This window comes from Schistocerca gregaria, chromosome X (genome assembly GCF_023897955.1).
Source record: "Schistocerca gregaria isolate iqSchGreg1 chromosome X, iqSchGreg1.2, whole genome shotgun sequence".
In the NCBI taxonomy this organism is placed as follows: domain Eukaryota; kingdom Metazoa; phylum Arthropoda; class Insecta; order Orthoptera; family Acrididae; genus Schistocerca; species Schistocerca gregaria.
Window position 1 is genome coordinate 719,181,594 of NC_064931.1, and position 17,640 is coordinate 719,199,233.

The window sequence follows — 17,640 nt, forward strand, 5'->3', positions numbered from 1 at the left end:
CTGGAAAAGATAAAATAGCAAATTTCTGGCTAAAGTAGTTCACCTCAACACGTTCACATCTAACTAAATTATTTAACAGTTACATTGCAGACCCATACATATTCCCTGATACACTCACACATGGAATAACTTATCTGAAACCTAAAGTTCAAGCAGACACAGCAAACCCAGATAAATATCGCCCCTTAACATGCCTACCAACAATATACAAAATATTAACTTCAGTAATTACACAGAAATTAATGACACATACAACACAGAACAAAATTATAAATGAAGAACAAAAAGGCTGTTGCAAAGGAGCACGAGGATGTAAAGAGCGACTGATAATAGATGCAGAGGTGACATATCAAGCTAAAATTAAACAAAGGTCGCTACACTACGCATACATTGATTACCAAAAAGCTTTTGATAGTGTACCCCACTCATGGTTACTACAAATATTGGACATATACAAAGTAGATCCTAAATTGATTCAGTTCCTAAACATAGTAATGAAAAATTAGAAAACCACACTCAATATCCAAAAAAGTTCAAATAATATCACATCACAGCCAATACAGATTAAGTGTGGTATATATCAAGGAGACTTATTAAGTCCTTTCTGGTTCTGCCTTGCCCTGAACTCACTACCCAACGTGCTAAATAATACAAATTATGGATATAATATCATTGAAACATACCAATACAAAATCACACATTAGCTATATATGGATGATCTAAAACTACTGGCAGCAACAACTCAACCAATTACTAAAGATAACAGACGTATTCAGCAATGATATAAATATGGCTTTTGGAACAGAGAAATGTAAGAAAAATAGCATAGTCAAGCGAAAACACACTAAACAAGAAGATTACATATTGGATAACCACAGCGAATGCATAGAAGCAATGGAAAAAACAGATGTTTATAAATATGTAGGATACAGACAAAAAATAGGAATAGATAATACAAATATTAAAGAACTACTAAAAGAAAAATATAGACAAAGACTAACAAAAATACTGAAAACAGAATTGACAGCAAGAAACAAGACAAAAGCTATAAATACTTATGCTATACCAATATTGACCTTCTCATTTGGAGTAGTGAAATGGAGTAACAGACCTAGAAGCACTCAATACACTTACACGATCACAATGCCACAAATATAGAATACATCACATACATTCAGCAACAGAAAGAGTCACATTAAGCAGAAAGGAAGGAGGAAGGGGATTTATGGACATAAAAAACCTACATTATGGACAGGTAGACAATTTAAGAAAATTCTTTTTAGAATGAGCAGGAACTAGCAAAATACACAAAGCAATCACTCATATAAATACATTGGCTACACCATTGCAATTTCATAACCACTTCTACAACCCTTTAGATCACATAACATCAACAGATACGAAGAAAGTAAATTGGAAAAAGAAAACACTACATGGCGAGCACCCGTATCATCTAACACAGTCACACATCGATCAAGACGCATCCAACACATGGCTAAGAAAAGGCAATATATACAGTGAGACAGAAGGATTCATGATTGCAATACATGATCAAACAATAAACACCAGATAATACAGCAAGCACATTATTAAAGATCCCAATACCACAACAGATAAATGCAGACTTTGCAAGCAACAAATAGAAGCAGTAGAACACATCACAAGCGGATGTACAGTACTAGCAAATACAGAATACACCAGAAGACATGACAATGTAGCAAAAATAATACATCAACAACTTGTCATACAACTTAAACTAATAAAACAACATATTCCCACATACAGGTATGCACCACAAAATGTACTGGAGAATGATGAATACAAATTATACTGGAACAGAACCATTATAACAGATAAAACAACACCACATAACAAACCTGACATCATACTCACCAATAAAAAGAAGAAATTAACACAACTAATCGAAATATCCATACCCAATACAACAAATATACAGAAGAAAACAGGAGAACAAATTGAAAAATACATCCAACTGGCTGAGGAAGTCAAGGACATGTGGCATCAGGATAAAGTAGACATTACACCAATTGTACTGTCAACTACAGGAGTCATACCACGCAATATCTGCCAGTACATCAACGCAATACAGCTACATCCAAATGTATATATACAACTACAGAAATCTGTAATTATTGATACATGTTCAATTACCCAAAAGTTCCTAAATGCAATGTAACATATACCGTACAGTTAAAAGGAAGTGACGCTTGATCAAGGTCCGCGTCACTTTCCATATTTAAACAGACTTAATGTCTGAGAAAGTAAAGAAATAATAATAATAATAATAATAATAATAATAATAATAATAATAATAATATGTCCTGAGGCATCAAGGGATCAACAATTTAGTATTTGAGGGCAGTGTGGAGGGTAAAAATCGTAGTGGGAGACCAGAAATAATAATAATAATAATAATAATAATAATGATAATGTTTAGTGCTATTATATAAGAAGATGTTAAAACTGGCACTTGCATTCAACTCACTAACAAAAGCCATATTTATGGATATCGTGTTCCTTCTAGTAAGTTACAGTGGTTGACAATACAGGTGATTCAGCAAGATGCGGTCGGTTATGGATGCTGCACAGTTTCTATGCTATTTGATTGTTTATTTTGGTTGATGGGAAACACACATCCTACAGTACTTGCATTTTTGCGTAATATGTCAAGCATTTTTCCCGTTTCTTTTATCAAAAAATGCACACCAGCTACATAAGATAAGAATGTGGCTCTAGAGAGCTTGTTCTGGTCACAGACAGTTTTAGCTGCACTCAGCACACAGTGGCACAGAAGATTTGATTGGGAAGGGGAGGCAGAAGAGGAGATAGACCATTAAGAGGTGGTGTGAGTGCTGGATGAAGTAAGTTAGTGTAATGGGTAGGGGTGGACAATGATATGGGGCAGTGGCTAGTAAAAATTAAAGCCAGGAAGATCATTGGATGGAAGGATATGATGCAAGGACAATTCCAGTCTTTGTATATAAGAACTATCCATTTGTCAAATATCAGGTTTCCATAAAATATTTATTCTAGCTATGCACTCATGATTTGGGCCACTCCTGTTTCTTAATCTTGTATGGAAATAGTTTGAAATTGTCAGTGTGCCTCTTAAGCTACCTTACACCTATGCACCTAGTTACCATATACCTATGCTTGCCCCACACACAAGTAGAGGCACGCATCAAGGTACATGCCTCTTTATTAACACATGTGCATAAGTGATTCCATTCACACCTAGAGAGAAACATGCATGCTACTCCAGTGATCAAGCTGCAGCTAAAGATTAAATGTTCCTGTGTGACTTGCCAGGGGGTACTGGGTTTGCTTATCAGTCAGTCAGGTGTACGGACGATGTGCACCAGTGAGGCAGCAGCATAACCATTCCCTCTAAAGGCAAGCTGATGACCACCTAAATTACCTATAATGCTTATTGGGAGGGACAAAAACTTTCCAAAGTCTTAACATTTACATTGAAAAGGTCAGGAATAAGCAAACATGTCTATTTGACTCATCTCACAAAATGGGCAATCATAATGATGAATTATAAATACAATCACCCCAGGGGACACTGCATTATCACAGGCAACTTCAGTGTCACATGGTTAGGGTTTACATGCCTCAGTGATGCTGAGGGTTAAGCAGGGTCACCTAAACCAGGCAGGTCTGAGCAGAGAGGCCTGGCAAAGAGTGCCCCGCAACCTAGGGAAAAGAGAGCTGTGTTTTTCCCAGGATCTTCACCTACAATGGTTGGATATGGGTATGGCAATTCTGGGTTTCCCAAGCTGGGACTAGCCAGTGGCTCCATATCTCTTCTGGGAAATCTTCACAGACTACTGCTTGGCGCAGTGGTGAAAAGTTGTGTCTCTCTAAGAATGGAGGCTTTGTTTTACCATCTAGACCACGAGGAAGGTAGACACCTGTACGTGCTGATGGGGAGAGTGGCTGTCGACAGTGTCCACCATACAACCTCTGGGCCCTGCCTTCCCCCAGTTGTATAAGGTTCGTTTATAGATGCAGGGCTCTTGCTGGGTCAACATCTGTTTCTCCAGCAGCTTGTGGGTTCCCTATGGAGCAACCTCAATTCTTCACATCTACTCATGATGGGACGGCTGTACTGTCCAATAGTTCCTACACCCACATAACAAAGACAGCTTGTCTGGTCAGTTTGCCCAAATAGTAGTCTTAGAATTATAGTAGCAGAGCACTGGTTGTCATAATACTTTGATCAAGAGAGCAGATGGAACATTTGAAAAGGTCTGCCTTTTTTATATTTACCAGGCATTTGAGTGTTGTGCTAGCTTGTTAAAAAGTGTTAAATGGCTTTGTAATGGAACAATTCTAGGTGAAACTGCCATGTCACACCTAGTACCTAAGCTTCTGGGAGACTAGGCTGTACGTGAGTACCGAGTTGCATAAGACCCGTAGTTTCTGTAAAAGCATGGTGTCCTGCTGCGATATAGTGTAGATGGACCCTAAGGAGCTACATGAAGAATGGAATAACATGGGTGTCACATAAGTGCAGAACTATTGGAGGAGAATAAATGGCACATTTTTTCTAACTCCATTCCAGAATTACATGAACGTATTCTTGCAGGCTATATATCCATCTTATAGTTTGACCATTTGTTCCCAGCCCAATAATATGCTTCAAATGTCAAAGATTTCATCATAGCACTATGGCATGTAATAGGAGGACTACATGTGTAAATTGAAGAGGTTCAGCTCACAAATCGGATAGTGTTTGTACACCCCCTCCAAAATGTATAAACGGAACCAGAGATAACCCAGTAAGGAGCAAGGAGTGCAGAATTTATAGCAAGGAAAGGAAATTTCAGTAGGTAAAAGATGCGAGACGCATACCCTATGGTGAAGTTAAAAAAGCTTTCCAAGCTGTGCAACCTTTGGTGTTGCTACCTCTTTTTTTTCATTGGCCCTTAAGAAGCCAGCCACCAAGTGTGATGTATCCAGAGAAGTCCAGACCACAAATTCAAATAAAAGTTCATGCTCTTGTCAATGTACTTGTGGCAAAAATATCACACTTGCCCCAAAACCACTCAGAAACCACCAATAATAGACTTGGAACCTCTGCCACGTACCAACGCATACCTTCAGACACCCACTAAACTATCCTATCTGTCCGTGCTACCAAATACTCCTATTAGGAAGAAAAAAGTTACACAATAAGTTCTTCAAAATTGAAGAAAGTGGCAGCAAAACCATTGGATTGATGAGCACACTCTCACTCCAATGGTAATTTTATGATCGATGCTACAGATATCCACAAGAAGAAACCAGAGAGTTGGGTACTGTCTAATGTTCCGCCTGATCTCTTGGGTAAACCACCACAACTGAGGGACAGGGAGAAGGACAAGAACAACCACCACTAATTAGTGGCTCTGACAGAGACTTCTGTATTGCATGCAACTTAAACAGATACCAATTGGATTTGGAAGAATTACAGATAGTGACCCAGGAAAGATCATTCTGCATCTGCATACAAGAAACTCTTTTTAAAGTCACTGACACACTGGCCCTTACTGTGCCCATACAAGCAGTTGCAGCAGAATTTATCACTCCAGTTAAGATCACAGTGTATTCCCTGTATCTTCCACCTCATGATGTCCTGAGTGTAGATGTACAGGTCTTCAGGGAACTCCTCCACCAATCATTCCTCATGGGTGATTTGAAAGCACACTGTGTGCTATGGAGCTCAGCTATCATATGCTCTATGAGTTGAATTATGGGACACCTTGTTCAGTTAGAGAATATTAGGGTGGTTTGATAAGTCTGGTAAATGTTTATGAAAGGAGGGAACATTTGTGTTCTGCCTTCATGGTTAGTAAGCTTGATTATTACAAGAATTTCAACAATGTATAGCATACAGTTCATTGTTGACAGCTGTCTGAATTGGCGAGTGTGTCAGTTGCAATTGCATATGGATAAAACTGAGCTTTGTGCTGTAACCAAACATTTTCATTTAAAGGGTTAGACTGCCACACAAATCAAAACAGAACTGGATGAAGTTCATGTGGACTCTGCACCATCATTGAGGATAGGGATTAATCAATTTAAATGTGGCCAGACAAGCACTGAAGACTAAGCGTGCTCTGACCACCCAATATTTGGTTATCACAAAGGAAACCATTGACAAAATCCATGATATGGTAATGCACAACCAACAAATAAAAATTTGTGAGATTGCTGAGGCTGTAGGCATCTCAACTGAGAGTGTGCATAATATCCTGCACGGGGAATTGGCTATGAAGAAGCTTTGTGTTAAGTGGGTGCTGCGGTTGTTCACAGTTGACTAAAAGCGCATGCGACCCAACATTTCAACACAATCTCAGCTGATGTTTAATTGCAATCCACAAGACGTTTTGTGCTGATTTATGACTTGATGAATTCTGGATCCATCATTACATGCCAGAGTCAAGCAATGGACAAAGGCTGGTGAAAGTACACTGAAGAAGCCAAAGACAATTTTGTCAGCTATTAAGGTGATAGCTACTGGTTTTGGGGATTCTCACTGAATAATCCTCATTTACTATTTGGAAAAAGGCTGAACCATAACTGGACCCTATTATGCTTCAATTGTGGATCATTTGATACTTGCATTGGATGAAAAAAAGACCAAGGCTGGCATGCAAAAAAGTGCTCTTTCACCAGGATGATGCACAATCCCACACATCAGCAATAACAATGGTGAAAGCACATGAACTGAGCTTTGAGCTGATTCCTCATCCACTCTACTTCATCAAATGAGGAAATGGCAGTTTCAATGAAATAGTATTTTGTGGTTATACAGAGCCTATTTTTTCCAATGAGATGAAACAGCTGAAGGATTGCTGGACCAAGTATATATTCCTCAAAGGAGACTGTTAAAGAATTAAAGTGAATTGTGTATGAAACAAACATATCTTCTTGCTTTTATACCAGACTTATGAAACAACCCTCGTATATGCCTTTTGAACTCTGGTCAGATGGCACACTTTTCTGCAGCTACATGGCCATCTTCAAAAATTGACCTTTGTTCTTACTCCTCTGCTATTGCAGATTCAGTTCAGCAGGAAACGACCACATATTTGTATTCCAGTGACCACTTTCTAGTGTGGACCAGATGGTGTTCAACAGGAGATGGCGTAGATAGATGCTTTAAAGGGCAAAATCGTTGTGATACAGTCAACAGGCCTCTTCAAACAACAGGAATGTGCCCACAAGATCATGGACCAAGTCACCTGTGTGATGCAACAAGCTGCCACCAATTATGGTTTCCAGTCTAGCAACCATCTCAGACAATGGCTTGTTCCTTGGTGGAATGAAGAATGTTGCTTGATTAGCAGATCTAGTTGTGCAGTTGTGCTGCAATTCAAACACCATCCACCTACAGAAAAATTTGTTCCTTTAGGTCTGTATCTAGCTGTAATGTTCTAACATGATATGAAATGGAACGAAAATGTAAGGAATGTAGTAGGGAAGGTGAATAGTCAACTTTGTGTTATTGGGAGAATGCTGCTAAAGTGTGGTTCATCTATAAAGGAGACTACATAGAGGATACTAGTGCAACCCATTCTTGAATACTGCTCAAGTGTTTGGGATCCACACCAGGTCAGATTAAAGGAAAATGTTAAAGCAATTCAGAACCTGGTTGCTAGATCTGTTACTGGTAGGTTCGAACAACACACAAGTATTATAAAGATTCTTCAGGAACTCAAATGGCTATCGCTGGAAGGAAAGCAATGTTCTTTTCAAGGAACAATGTTAAGAAAATTTTGAGAACTAGTATTTGATGTGGATTGCAGAACGATCCTATTGTTGCCAATGCATACTTTGCATAAGGACCACAAAGACAAATTTTAAAAAATTAGAGCTCATACAAAGGCACATAGACAGTTGTTTTTCCCTTACTCTATTTGAGAGTGGAACAGGAAAGAAATTGACTAGCAGTGGTCCACCACACACCATATGGTGGCTTGCAGAGTATGTATGTAGATGTGGACACAGAAAATCCCTCACCAACTTCATGAATGGGACTACATAGGGGTCTGCTGTTTCTTATTCAGTGCTCCTTTGATGACAGACACTTTTGTTATTGTGTTGTTGATTGCTTGTCTTACTAATTTGTTCAGGAGAATATGGTCCCCCAAGGCAGAGTACTCAGGCCTTACTGCGGTGTCTCCTTTGCAGTCAGAAGCCCAGTTAAAAGTTCTTTGTTTGTTTATGACTTTGCGATGTTCTGCTTATAACATTGCCAGTATCCTCTCATAGTCAGATTAATTTTTACTATAAATCTGACAATTGTGTCAGTGCCAAACTCAACAAAAATACATCAACTGACTTTCAGAGGATATGGAATGACAAACCTTAACCGACAACATACTGTTGGCAATAAAGCACTGTTACAGCAAGAGACAGTTTACAATGGTGAGAGGCACTGCATAGACTCTTCCCTACCTTCCAGTAATGCTACCTTGGAAAGCCAGCTACACTTCTCCAACCCGTGAAACTGACCTGACCTGACCTGACCTGACCTGACCTGACCTTACCTTGAATGCAGTCATCACTACACTGTGCGCCAAAATGTGAATTCTCTGTAGTTAAATTTTCAATGCAATCACACTTGGGGAATTTAATGTAACTGCCAATGAAGAGAAACTAATTCTGGTAGAGGTGGACTATACTGTGGAGGTCCAGAGTTCTTAACATATGTCGTTGTACATTCATAATTACCTCAAAACAAAATCAAAGCTGGCACTTAGCATAATTCACCGAGCTTGCTCAAAATGCAAGTGTGCCAATACCAAAGACCACCCCTTTACAGGTTATATTTTATAAATGCCACCGAAGGTGGGAAGCAATGCACTTCATGAACAGCCTCCATTTCCAGGAAATTACACGTGCAAAGTTATGCTGTTGGAAGTTTATGCACATGTGCAAAGTTGAACAGAAAAAAGACATTGTGTGGACGAAACTTAATTTCTACTTGGTGCCCTTCCTCAATTTCCCTGCACCATCTTCTCCCCTTTCCAGACACAACTGTCTTCGCCCATCATTCTGACAGACAGTATTGGGAGCCACCAGTTGTGTCTGACCCCACATGCACCATTCAGTCTCCTCACATCCAGCCACCTCTGACCAAATTGTGATAGGCCCACTGAATTAAAATGCAAATATTTCCACTATATACACTCTGAACATCATGCTGTTTTCATCATTCTTAGTGTGATAAAATACTACATCCAGAATGAATTTTCACTCTCCAGTAGAGTATGCACTGATATTATACTTCCCAACCGATCAAACCTGTGTGCTGGATTGGGACTTGAACGAGGGACTTTTGCCTTTCTCGGGCAAGTGCTCTAACAACTGAGCTATTGGAGCATGTCTCATGTTCCATCCTCACAGCTTTACTTCTGCCAGTACCTCATCTCCTGTCTTCCAAACTTCATCCATTAACGTGTTTTCCAACTAATTACTTTCCTTAATTATTATGCTCTATTCTTTACTTTGTTTAATTATGAACATCAGCGTGTTCAATGTTGTGACCCCACGCTGCCACATCTCACCCCACCTCTGTTGTTTTTAAATGTTACATGAGTTTTAAAGAACAGTACCATAAACTAAATTTTTGACCACTATGACTCTAAGGTGGGAATCTTTTCGTCACCCTTCCTCGCACCACCACCACACTTAACAAACTTTTTGCTGTGCAGTCTAGTTTTATCACTACTTATACAGACTGTTTTCCTTTTGTTATTAAATATGCATGTTATTACTTGCCATTCAATCAAAACACTTATTTATTACTACAAAATTTTGATTCTTATCATCTAAGTAATCTCTAAATCTAATTCTAATACCTGATCTTTTTATAGGGTCATTTTACTCTGCTGTATATAGGGCAATTATAATAAGAGTTCCAGTTTCAAAACAGTGTAAAAGAAGAACCACCGCTCAGAATGCCTTCAAATTTTAACAGAATATTATCAAAGAAAGGGGAACGTTAGGGAAACAAATTTTTGCACTAGATGGCACTGTAAGCATCATAATGCGAATGGGTTCATCTATAAATTACAGATAAATCTCAGTACGACATGTATGGAATCAGAATCAGGATCAAAATTTTATTGTCTCATAATGTACAAGTTAAATCATTGATTTTATGTACAGGAGACTCATCAGTGAGTTGCACATTAAATTAACCATACTGTCCAATATGCATGACCACACAGGTTCGACATTAAACAGCTGTGGCACTGTTAATTAGGTAAGTGCATACATCAATACAAGGTTGTACCAGATAGGATGGGAAAAATAAGTTTTTAATTACCCTAAGGCAAAAATGTTGTTTCTAGGAATCCTGCCTACTTGGTTTCTACATCTACATCTACATCTACATCCATACTCCACAAGTCACCTGACGGTGTGTGGCGGAGGGTACCCTGAGTACCTTTATCGGTTCTATCTTCTATTCCAGTCTCATATTGTTCGTGGAAAGAAGGATTGTCGGTATGCTTCTGTGTGGGCTCTAATCTCTCTGATTTTATCCTCATGGTCTCTTCACGAGATATACGTAGGAGGGAGCAATATACTGCTTGACTCTTCGGTGAAGGTATGTTCTCTAAACTTTAACAAAAGCCCGTACCGAGCTACTGAGCATCTCTGCTGCAGAGTCTTCCACTGGAGTTTATCTATCATCTCCGTAACGCTTTCGCAATTACTAAATGATCCTGTAACGAAGCACGCTGCTCTCCGTTGGATCTTCTCTATCTCTTCTATCAACCCTATCTGGTACGGATCCCACACTGCTGAGCAGTATTCAAGCAGTGGGCGAACAAGCGTACTGTAACCTACTTCCTTTGTTTTCGGATTGCATTTCCTTAGGATTCTTCCAATGAATCTCAGTCTGGCATCTGCTTTACCTACGATCAACTTAATATGATCATTCCATTTTAAAACACTCCGAATGCGTACTCCCAGATAATTTATGGAATAAACCGCTTCCAGTTGCTGACCTGCTATTTTGTAGCTAAATGATAAGGGTTCTATCTTTCTGTGTATTCGCAGCACATTACACTTGTCTACATTGAGATTCAATTGCCATTCCCTGCACCATGCTTCAATTCACTGCAGATCCTCCTGCATTTCAGTACAATTTTTCATTGTTGCAACCTCTCGATACACCACAGCATCATCTGCAAAAAGCCTCAGTGAACTTCCGATGTCATCCACCAGGTCATTTATGTATATTGTGAATAGCAACGGTCCTATGACACTCCCCTGCGGCACACCTGAAACCACTCTTACTTCGGAAGACTTCTCTCCATTGAGAATGACATGCTGCGTTCTGTTATCTAGGAACTCCTCAATCCAATCACACAATTGGTCTGATAGTCCGTATGCTCTTACTTTGTTCATTAAACGACTGTGGGGAACTGTGTCAAACGCCTTGCAGAAGTCAAGAAACACGGTATCTACCTGTGAACCCGTGTCTATGGCCCTCTGAGTCTCGCGGACGAATAGCGCGAGCTTGGTTTCACACGACCGTCTCTTTCGAAACCCATGCTGATTCAGACTGAGTAGATTTCTAGTCTACAGAAAAGTCATTATACTCGAACATAATACGTGTTCCAAAATTCTACAACTGATTGACGTTAGAGATATAGGTCTATAGTTCTGCACATCTGTTCGACATCCCTTCTTGAAAACGGGGATGACCTGTGCCCTTTTCCAATCCTTTGGAATGCTTTGCTCTTCTAGAGACCTACGGTACACCGCTGCAAGAAGGGGGGCAAGTTCCTTCGCGTACTCTGTGTAAAATCGAACTGATATCCCATCAGGTCCAGCAGCCTTTCCCCTTTTGAGCGATTTTAATTGTTTCTCTATCCCTCTGTTGTCTATTTCGATATCTACCATTTTGTCATCTGTGCGACAATCTAGAGAAGGAACTACAGTGCAGTCTTCCTCTGTGAAACAGCTTTGGAAGAAGACATTTAGTATTTCGGCCTTTAGTCTGTCATCCTCTGTTTCAGTACCATTTTGGTCACAGAGTGTCTGGACATTTTTTTTTGATCCACCTACCGCTTTGACATACGACCAAAATTTCTTAGGATTTTCTGCCAAGTCAGTACTTTCGAATTCATTGAACGCCTATCGCATAGCCCTCCTCACACTACATTTCGCTTCGCGTAATTTTTGTTTGTCTGCAAGGCTTTGGCTATGTTTATGTTTGCTGTGAAGTACCCTTTGCTTCCGCAGCAGTTTTCTAACTCGGTTGTTGTACCACGGTGGCTCTTTTCCATCTCTTACAATCTTGCTTGGCACATACTCATCTAACGCATATTGTACCATGGTTTTGAACTTTGTCCACTGATCCTCAACACTATCTGTACTTGAGACAAAACTTTTGTGTTGAGCCATCAAGTACTCTGAAATCTGCTTTTTGTCACTTTTGCTAAACAGAAAAATCTTCCTACCTTTTTTAATATTTCTATTTATGGCAATAACCGCTTTATGATCGCTGATTCCCTGTTCTGCATTAACTGATTCAAATAGTTCGGGTCTGTTTGTCACCAGAAGGTCTAATATGTTATCGCCACGAGTCGGTTCTCTGTTTAACTGCTCAAGGTAGTTTTCAGATAAAGCACTTAAAAAAATTTCACTGGATTCTTTTTCCCTGCCGCCTGTTATGAACGTTTGAGTCTCCCAGTCTATATTCGGCAAATTAAAATCTCCACCCAGAACTATAACATGGTGGGGAAATCTACTCGAAATATTTTCCAAATTATTCTTCAGGTGCTCAGTCACAATAGCTGCTGAGCCCGGTGGCCTATAGAGACATCCAATTACCATGTCTGATCCTGCTTTAACCGTGACCTTCACCCAAATCATTTCACAATTCGGATCTATTGCACTTCTTATCGCTATGAACACGCCTCCACCTTCACTGTCCAGCCTATCTCTGCGGTATACATTCCAATTTGAGTTTAGGATTTCATTACTGTTTACGTCTGGTTTCAGCCAACTTTCTGTCCCTAGTACTATATGGGCGTTGTGACCGTTTATTAATGAGAGCAGTTCTGGGACCTTTCTATAGACGCTCCTGCAGTTTACTATTAGCACATTAATATTGTCATTCCCTGTTGCATTTTGCCTACTCCTACCTTGCCACATCTCAGGAGGCGTCTTGTCGGGCCTAGGGAGGGAATTCTCTAACCTAAAAAACCCTCATGTGCACTCCACACGTACTCCGCTACCCTTGTAGCCGCTTCCGGCGTGTAGTGCACACCTGACCTATTCAGGGGGACCCTACATTTCTCCACCCGATAGCGGAGGTCGAGAAATTTGCACCCCAACTCTCCGCAGAATCATCTGAGTCTCTGGTTTACGCCTTCCACTCGGCTCCAAACCAGAGGACCGCGATCGGTTCTGGGAATGATACTACAAATAGTTAACTCTTATTCCACCCCGCGAGTGAGGCTTTCCACCTTCACCAATTCCGCCAACTGCCTGTACGAACTGAGGATGACCTCTGAACCCAGACGGCAGGAGTCATTGGTGCCAACATGAGCAACAATTTGCAGTCGGGTGCACCCAGTGCCTTCTATCGCTGCCGGTAGGGCCTTCTTCCCCGACCTTTCCGCTATTTCCCTAAGGGGCCCCATCACCCGCCTAACGTTGGAGCTCCCAATAACTAATAAACCCCTCCCTCTGTGTGCCTGCTCGGACCTTGCTGAAGGAGCAGCCACATGTCCACTCACAGGCAGAGCGGGCGATGCCACACGGCCAGCCTCCACATTTACTAGACAAACAATCAAACAACTTGTATTAATGAGTTTCATTACAATAATAAAATTACAGATACTTGACTTTCGCAGTTACACAGATATGTCACAAGCAAAGGTCAACATATGAAATAATCAGTCTTTGCAGTGACTGTGATCTCTAACTGACAGAAATCTGTCCTGAACTGCTATCCAAGTGGCTAATCTTGAAGCTGCTATCCAAGTGGGTAGCATTGATTCTGCTATAGAAGTGGGCAATCTTGAAGCTGTTATTGAACTGGGCAATCACTAGTTGGTCATGGCACTTATGTCCTTTTCACATGGGGGCCACTGCTGCCACATTGTTGTCTTAGCGGGAGGTTCAGTCAGTGTGCGATTAGCTGATCTCTTCTCACAGCTGTGTCTTCTCTTTTGTTCCCGACTGATGTGTCAGTGATGACTTTATGCTGTAACACAAAAACTAAATAAAAAGCAACAATGACATCCATTTTTAATTGTTTTGGGGTCAAAAACGACATGAAAAGCAACAATGGCATCGGTTTTTAACTTTCCTGTGGCCAAAACCGCATAAAGGTAACAGTGGAATTGGTCTTTAATTGTCCTGAAGCCAAAAACAGCAGAAAAGCAAAAATGACACCTGTTTTTAACTTTATTGGGGCCAAAACCATATGAAAAGCAACAATGAAAACTGTTTTTAATTGTTGTGAGATGGGCAAGATATGTTCAGATTTCTGTCCACTCTTTTCTTCCCCAAGTTGTAATTGAGAAACAGCATGTTCCACAACAGGAATGTCTCAGGGATCACATTCAGAATGTGTTGCACATTGCATGCCTTCAATTCAGGTATGTTTGTAATCAGAGCACTAAACTCAGCATATTTAAGATAACTCCACAGCCAGTCACACAATTATGATTAGGTGATCTGGACAGCCAGGCAGGCAGGAGATAATGGTTGATAATTCTAGCATTTCCAAAATGGCTTTCTAATAGCCGTTTTACAGGGTATGCAATGTGCAGAGAATAATACCCACTCCTTCAATGCTATGAATTAACACTGCTTATCTCAGTTAATGCCTACATGTATAATGCACCTCCCATAGATGTTCCACAATAAATATGTTATATTATTTCTTCCTAATAACATTGCTATGTAATGTCTTTCAGATTGTAGCTTTGATTTCCAAGGTTAGAGGTAGGTTGTAGTACATTGCAATAAGAATGGGTACTTATCTTTTCACGATAGCTTCTGTGTCGGGGACTCTTCTCCTGCTGTACAATATTCTATAAAAGGAGGTCTTGGTTGTTGTATATGAACTCTGTCTGAAGAATTAGCAATTTCTATTCAAAACACCTGTTTATTTGAATTTCTAATTTGAGCATACACATTTTCACAAATACTACAGACACTTTTTCAAATGCACAACTTAAAAAAATGTATCTTTTTCATACAATTCAAAGACTTTCATTTAACACTGTTCAATCCTAAGCTGACAGTGACAGCAACCAGACTCAAAAAATGCTAATCCCACTGTGATGAACTCCAACACAATACTGACTCTGCTAAACTAATTCTGCTGCACTTGATACCAAGAGACGTGTAGGTATATTGTGAACATGTGTTCCAGAACCTTTGAGAACAGGTAATAAATCAAATCAACATTTAAGTAGCTTATGTTATTGAAACTGCTTATCAGTTTTAATTTGTATATTGCTTCCTGAAAATAATAATGCACGTGAAGAATACTAGGCCTAATGGTTACAAATTTTGAAAGTAAGGAAAACAGAAACTTCCTGTTATTTTGTAAAATTGATTTCATATTATTAAAATTGTGACTATGAATTTCCAAGGCATAAGATTGATACCTGATGATATATTGATATATAAATAATAATATATCAATGATAAAATCTTATTTGACAGAAACATCTGTGAACACCTACATATAACAACTATGTAATTTATATAAGAAAATCAACTCAGTCTGGATAAGATTTAGGTGGTAGCAAACAATACAGTAATTAAGAAAAAGTCATAATAGTACTATATTCATTATAGGAGGAGTGCCATATTGCATAAAAAGGATACTAGGTTCAGAATGACATTAGTGTGGAAAAGACTCTCATAGCATTTACCAGTCACAGTGCAGGTAACATAATCTGCAGGACCTATCTCCGAAAAAAATATGGCCCTGCCATAAATGATGCCATCAACCTGCATCACACAGTTACCTTTGCAGAATGAAGCAGTACGATTGATGTGTGAGTGAATTTTCCACTGCCCATATTCTGCAATTCTGTGTATTGATATGTCCTTGGAGCTGAAAATGGTCTTTGTCTGTCCACAGAATTTCCCATGGCCATTCATTGCCCATTACCAAGCAAGCAAGAAATTCTAGAGCAAATATTTGTGTTACTGACAAATAAGTATGAAACAACTCTTGAACATGGGTAATTTTATATGGAAAACAATGCAGGATGTTTAGAATTTTATGCACCATGCTCAGAGGCATGTCCAAAGTTAACATGCCACTGCTTGACCCTTTCTACAGTGCAACAGACACTTCTTTTGCTGATGTCAGATCAACGGTTTACCCCCTCTGGCACACTGCACTTCAGAAGAACCTGTCTTTTTAAATTTTGTAATCATTTTCTTCAGACGCTTGGCAGACATCAGATCTGTGCCTTTCATCTACATATACATCTACATGGATACTCTGCAAATCACACTTAAGTGCCTGCCAGGGGTTTCATTGAACCACCTTCACAAAAATCCTGTATTACTCCAATCTCAAACAGCATACAGGATAAACAAACACCTATAGCTTTCCATGCAGGATCTGATTTCCCTTATTTTATTATGATGATGGTTTCTCCCTATGTTGGTCAGCATCTACAAAATATTTTTGCATTCAGAGGGGAAAGTTGGTGATTGAAATTTTGTGAGATTTTGCCACAGCAAAAACGCCTTTGTTTTAATGATGTCCAGCCCAAATCCTGTATTGTGTTAGAGACACTCTCTCCCCCCTATTTCATGATAATACAAAATGTCCTGTTCTTTGAACTTTCTTGATATACTCCATTAATCCTATCTGGTAAGGAACCCAGAACGTGCAGCAGTACTCCAAATGAGAATGGTCAAGTGTAGTGTAGGCAGTCTCTTTAGTAGATCTGTTTCATTTTCCTAGTGTTCTGCCAATAAAACGCAGTCTTCGGTTTGCCTTCCCTACAATATTTTCTGTGTGTTATTTCCAGAATAAGTTGTTCATAATTGTAATTCATAGGTACTTAGTTGAATTTATGGCTTTTAGGTTTGACTGATTTATCATGTAACCAAAGTTTAACAGATTCCTTTTAGTACTCATGTGGATGATCTCACACTTTTCATAATTTTATGTCAATTGCCATTTTTCGCACCATACAAATATCTTTTCTAAATCATTTTGAAATTTATTTTGCTCCTCTGATGACTTTACTAGATGATAAATGACAGCATCATCTGCATACAACCTAAGATGGCTTCTCAGATTGTCGCTTAAATCATTTATATAGATAAGGAACAGCAGAGGGTCTATAACACTACCTTGGGGAACGCCAGAATCACTTCTGTTTTACTCAATGACTTTCCATCAATTACTACAAATTGTTGCCTCTCTGACAGGAAATCATGAATCCAGTCACATAATGGAGATGATATTCCATAAGCACACAATTTGACTACAAGCCGCTTGTGTGGTACAGTGGCAAAAGTCTTCTGGAAATCTAGAAATATGGAATCAATTTGAAATCCCTCATCAGTAGCACTCAACACTTCGTGTGTGTAAAGAGCTAGTTTTGTTTC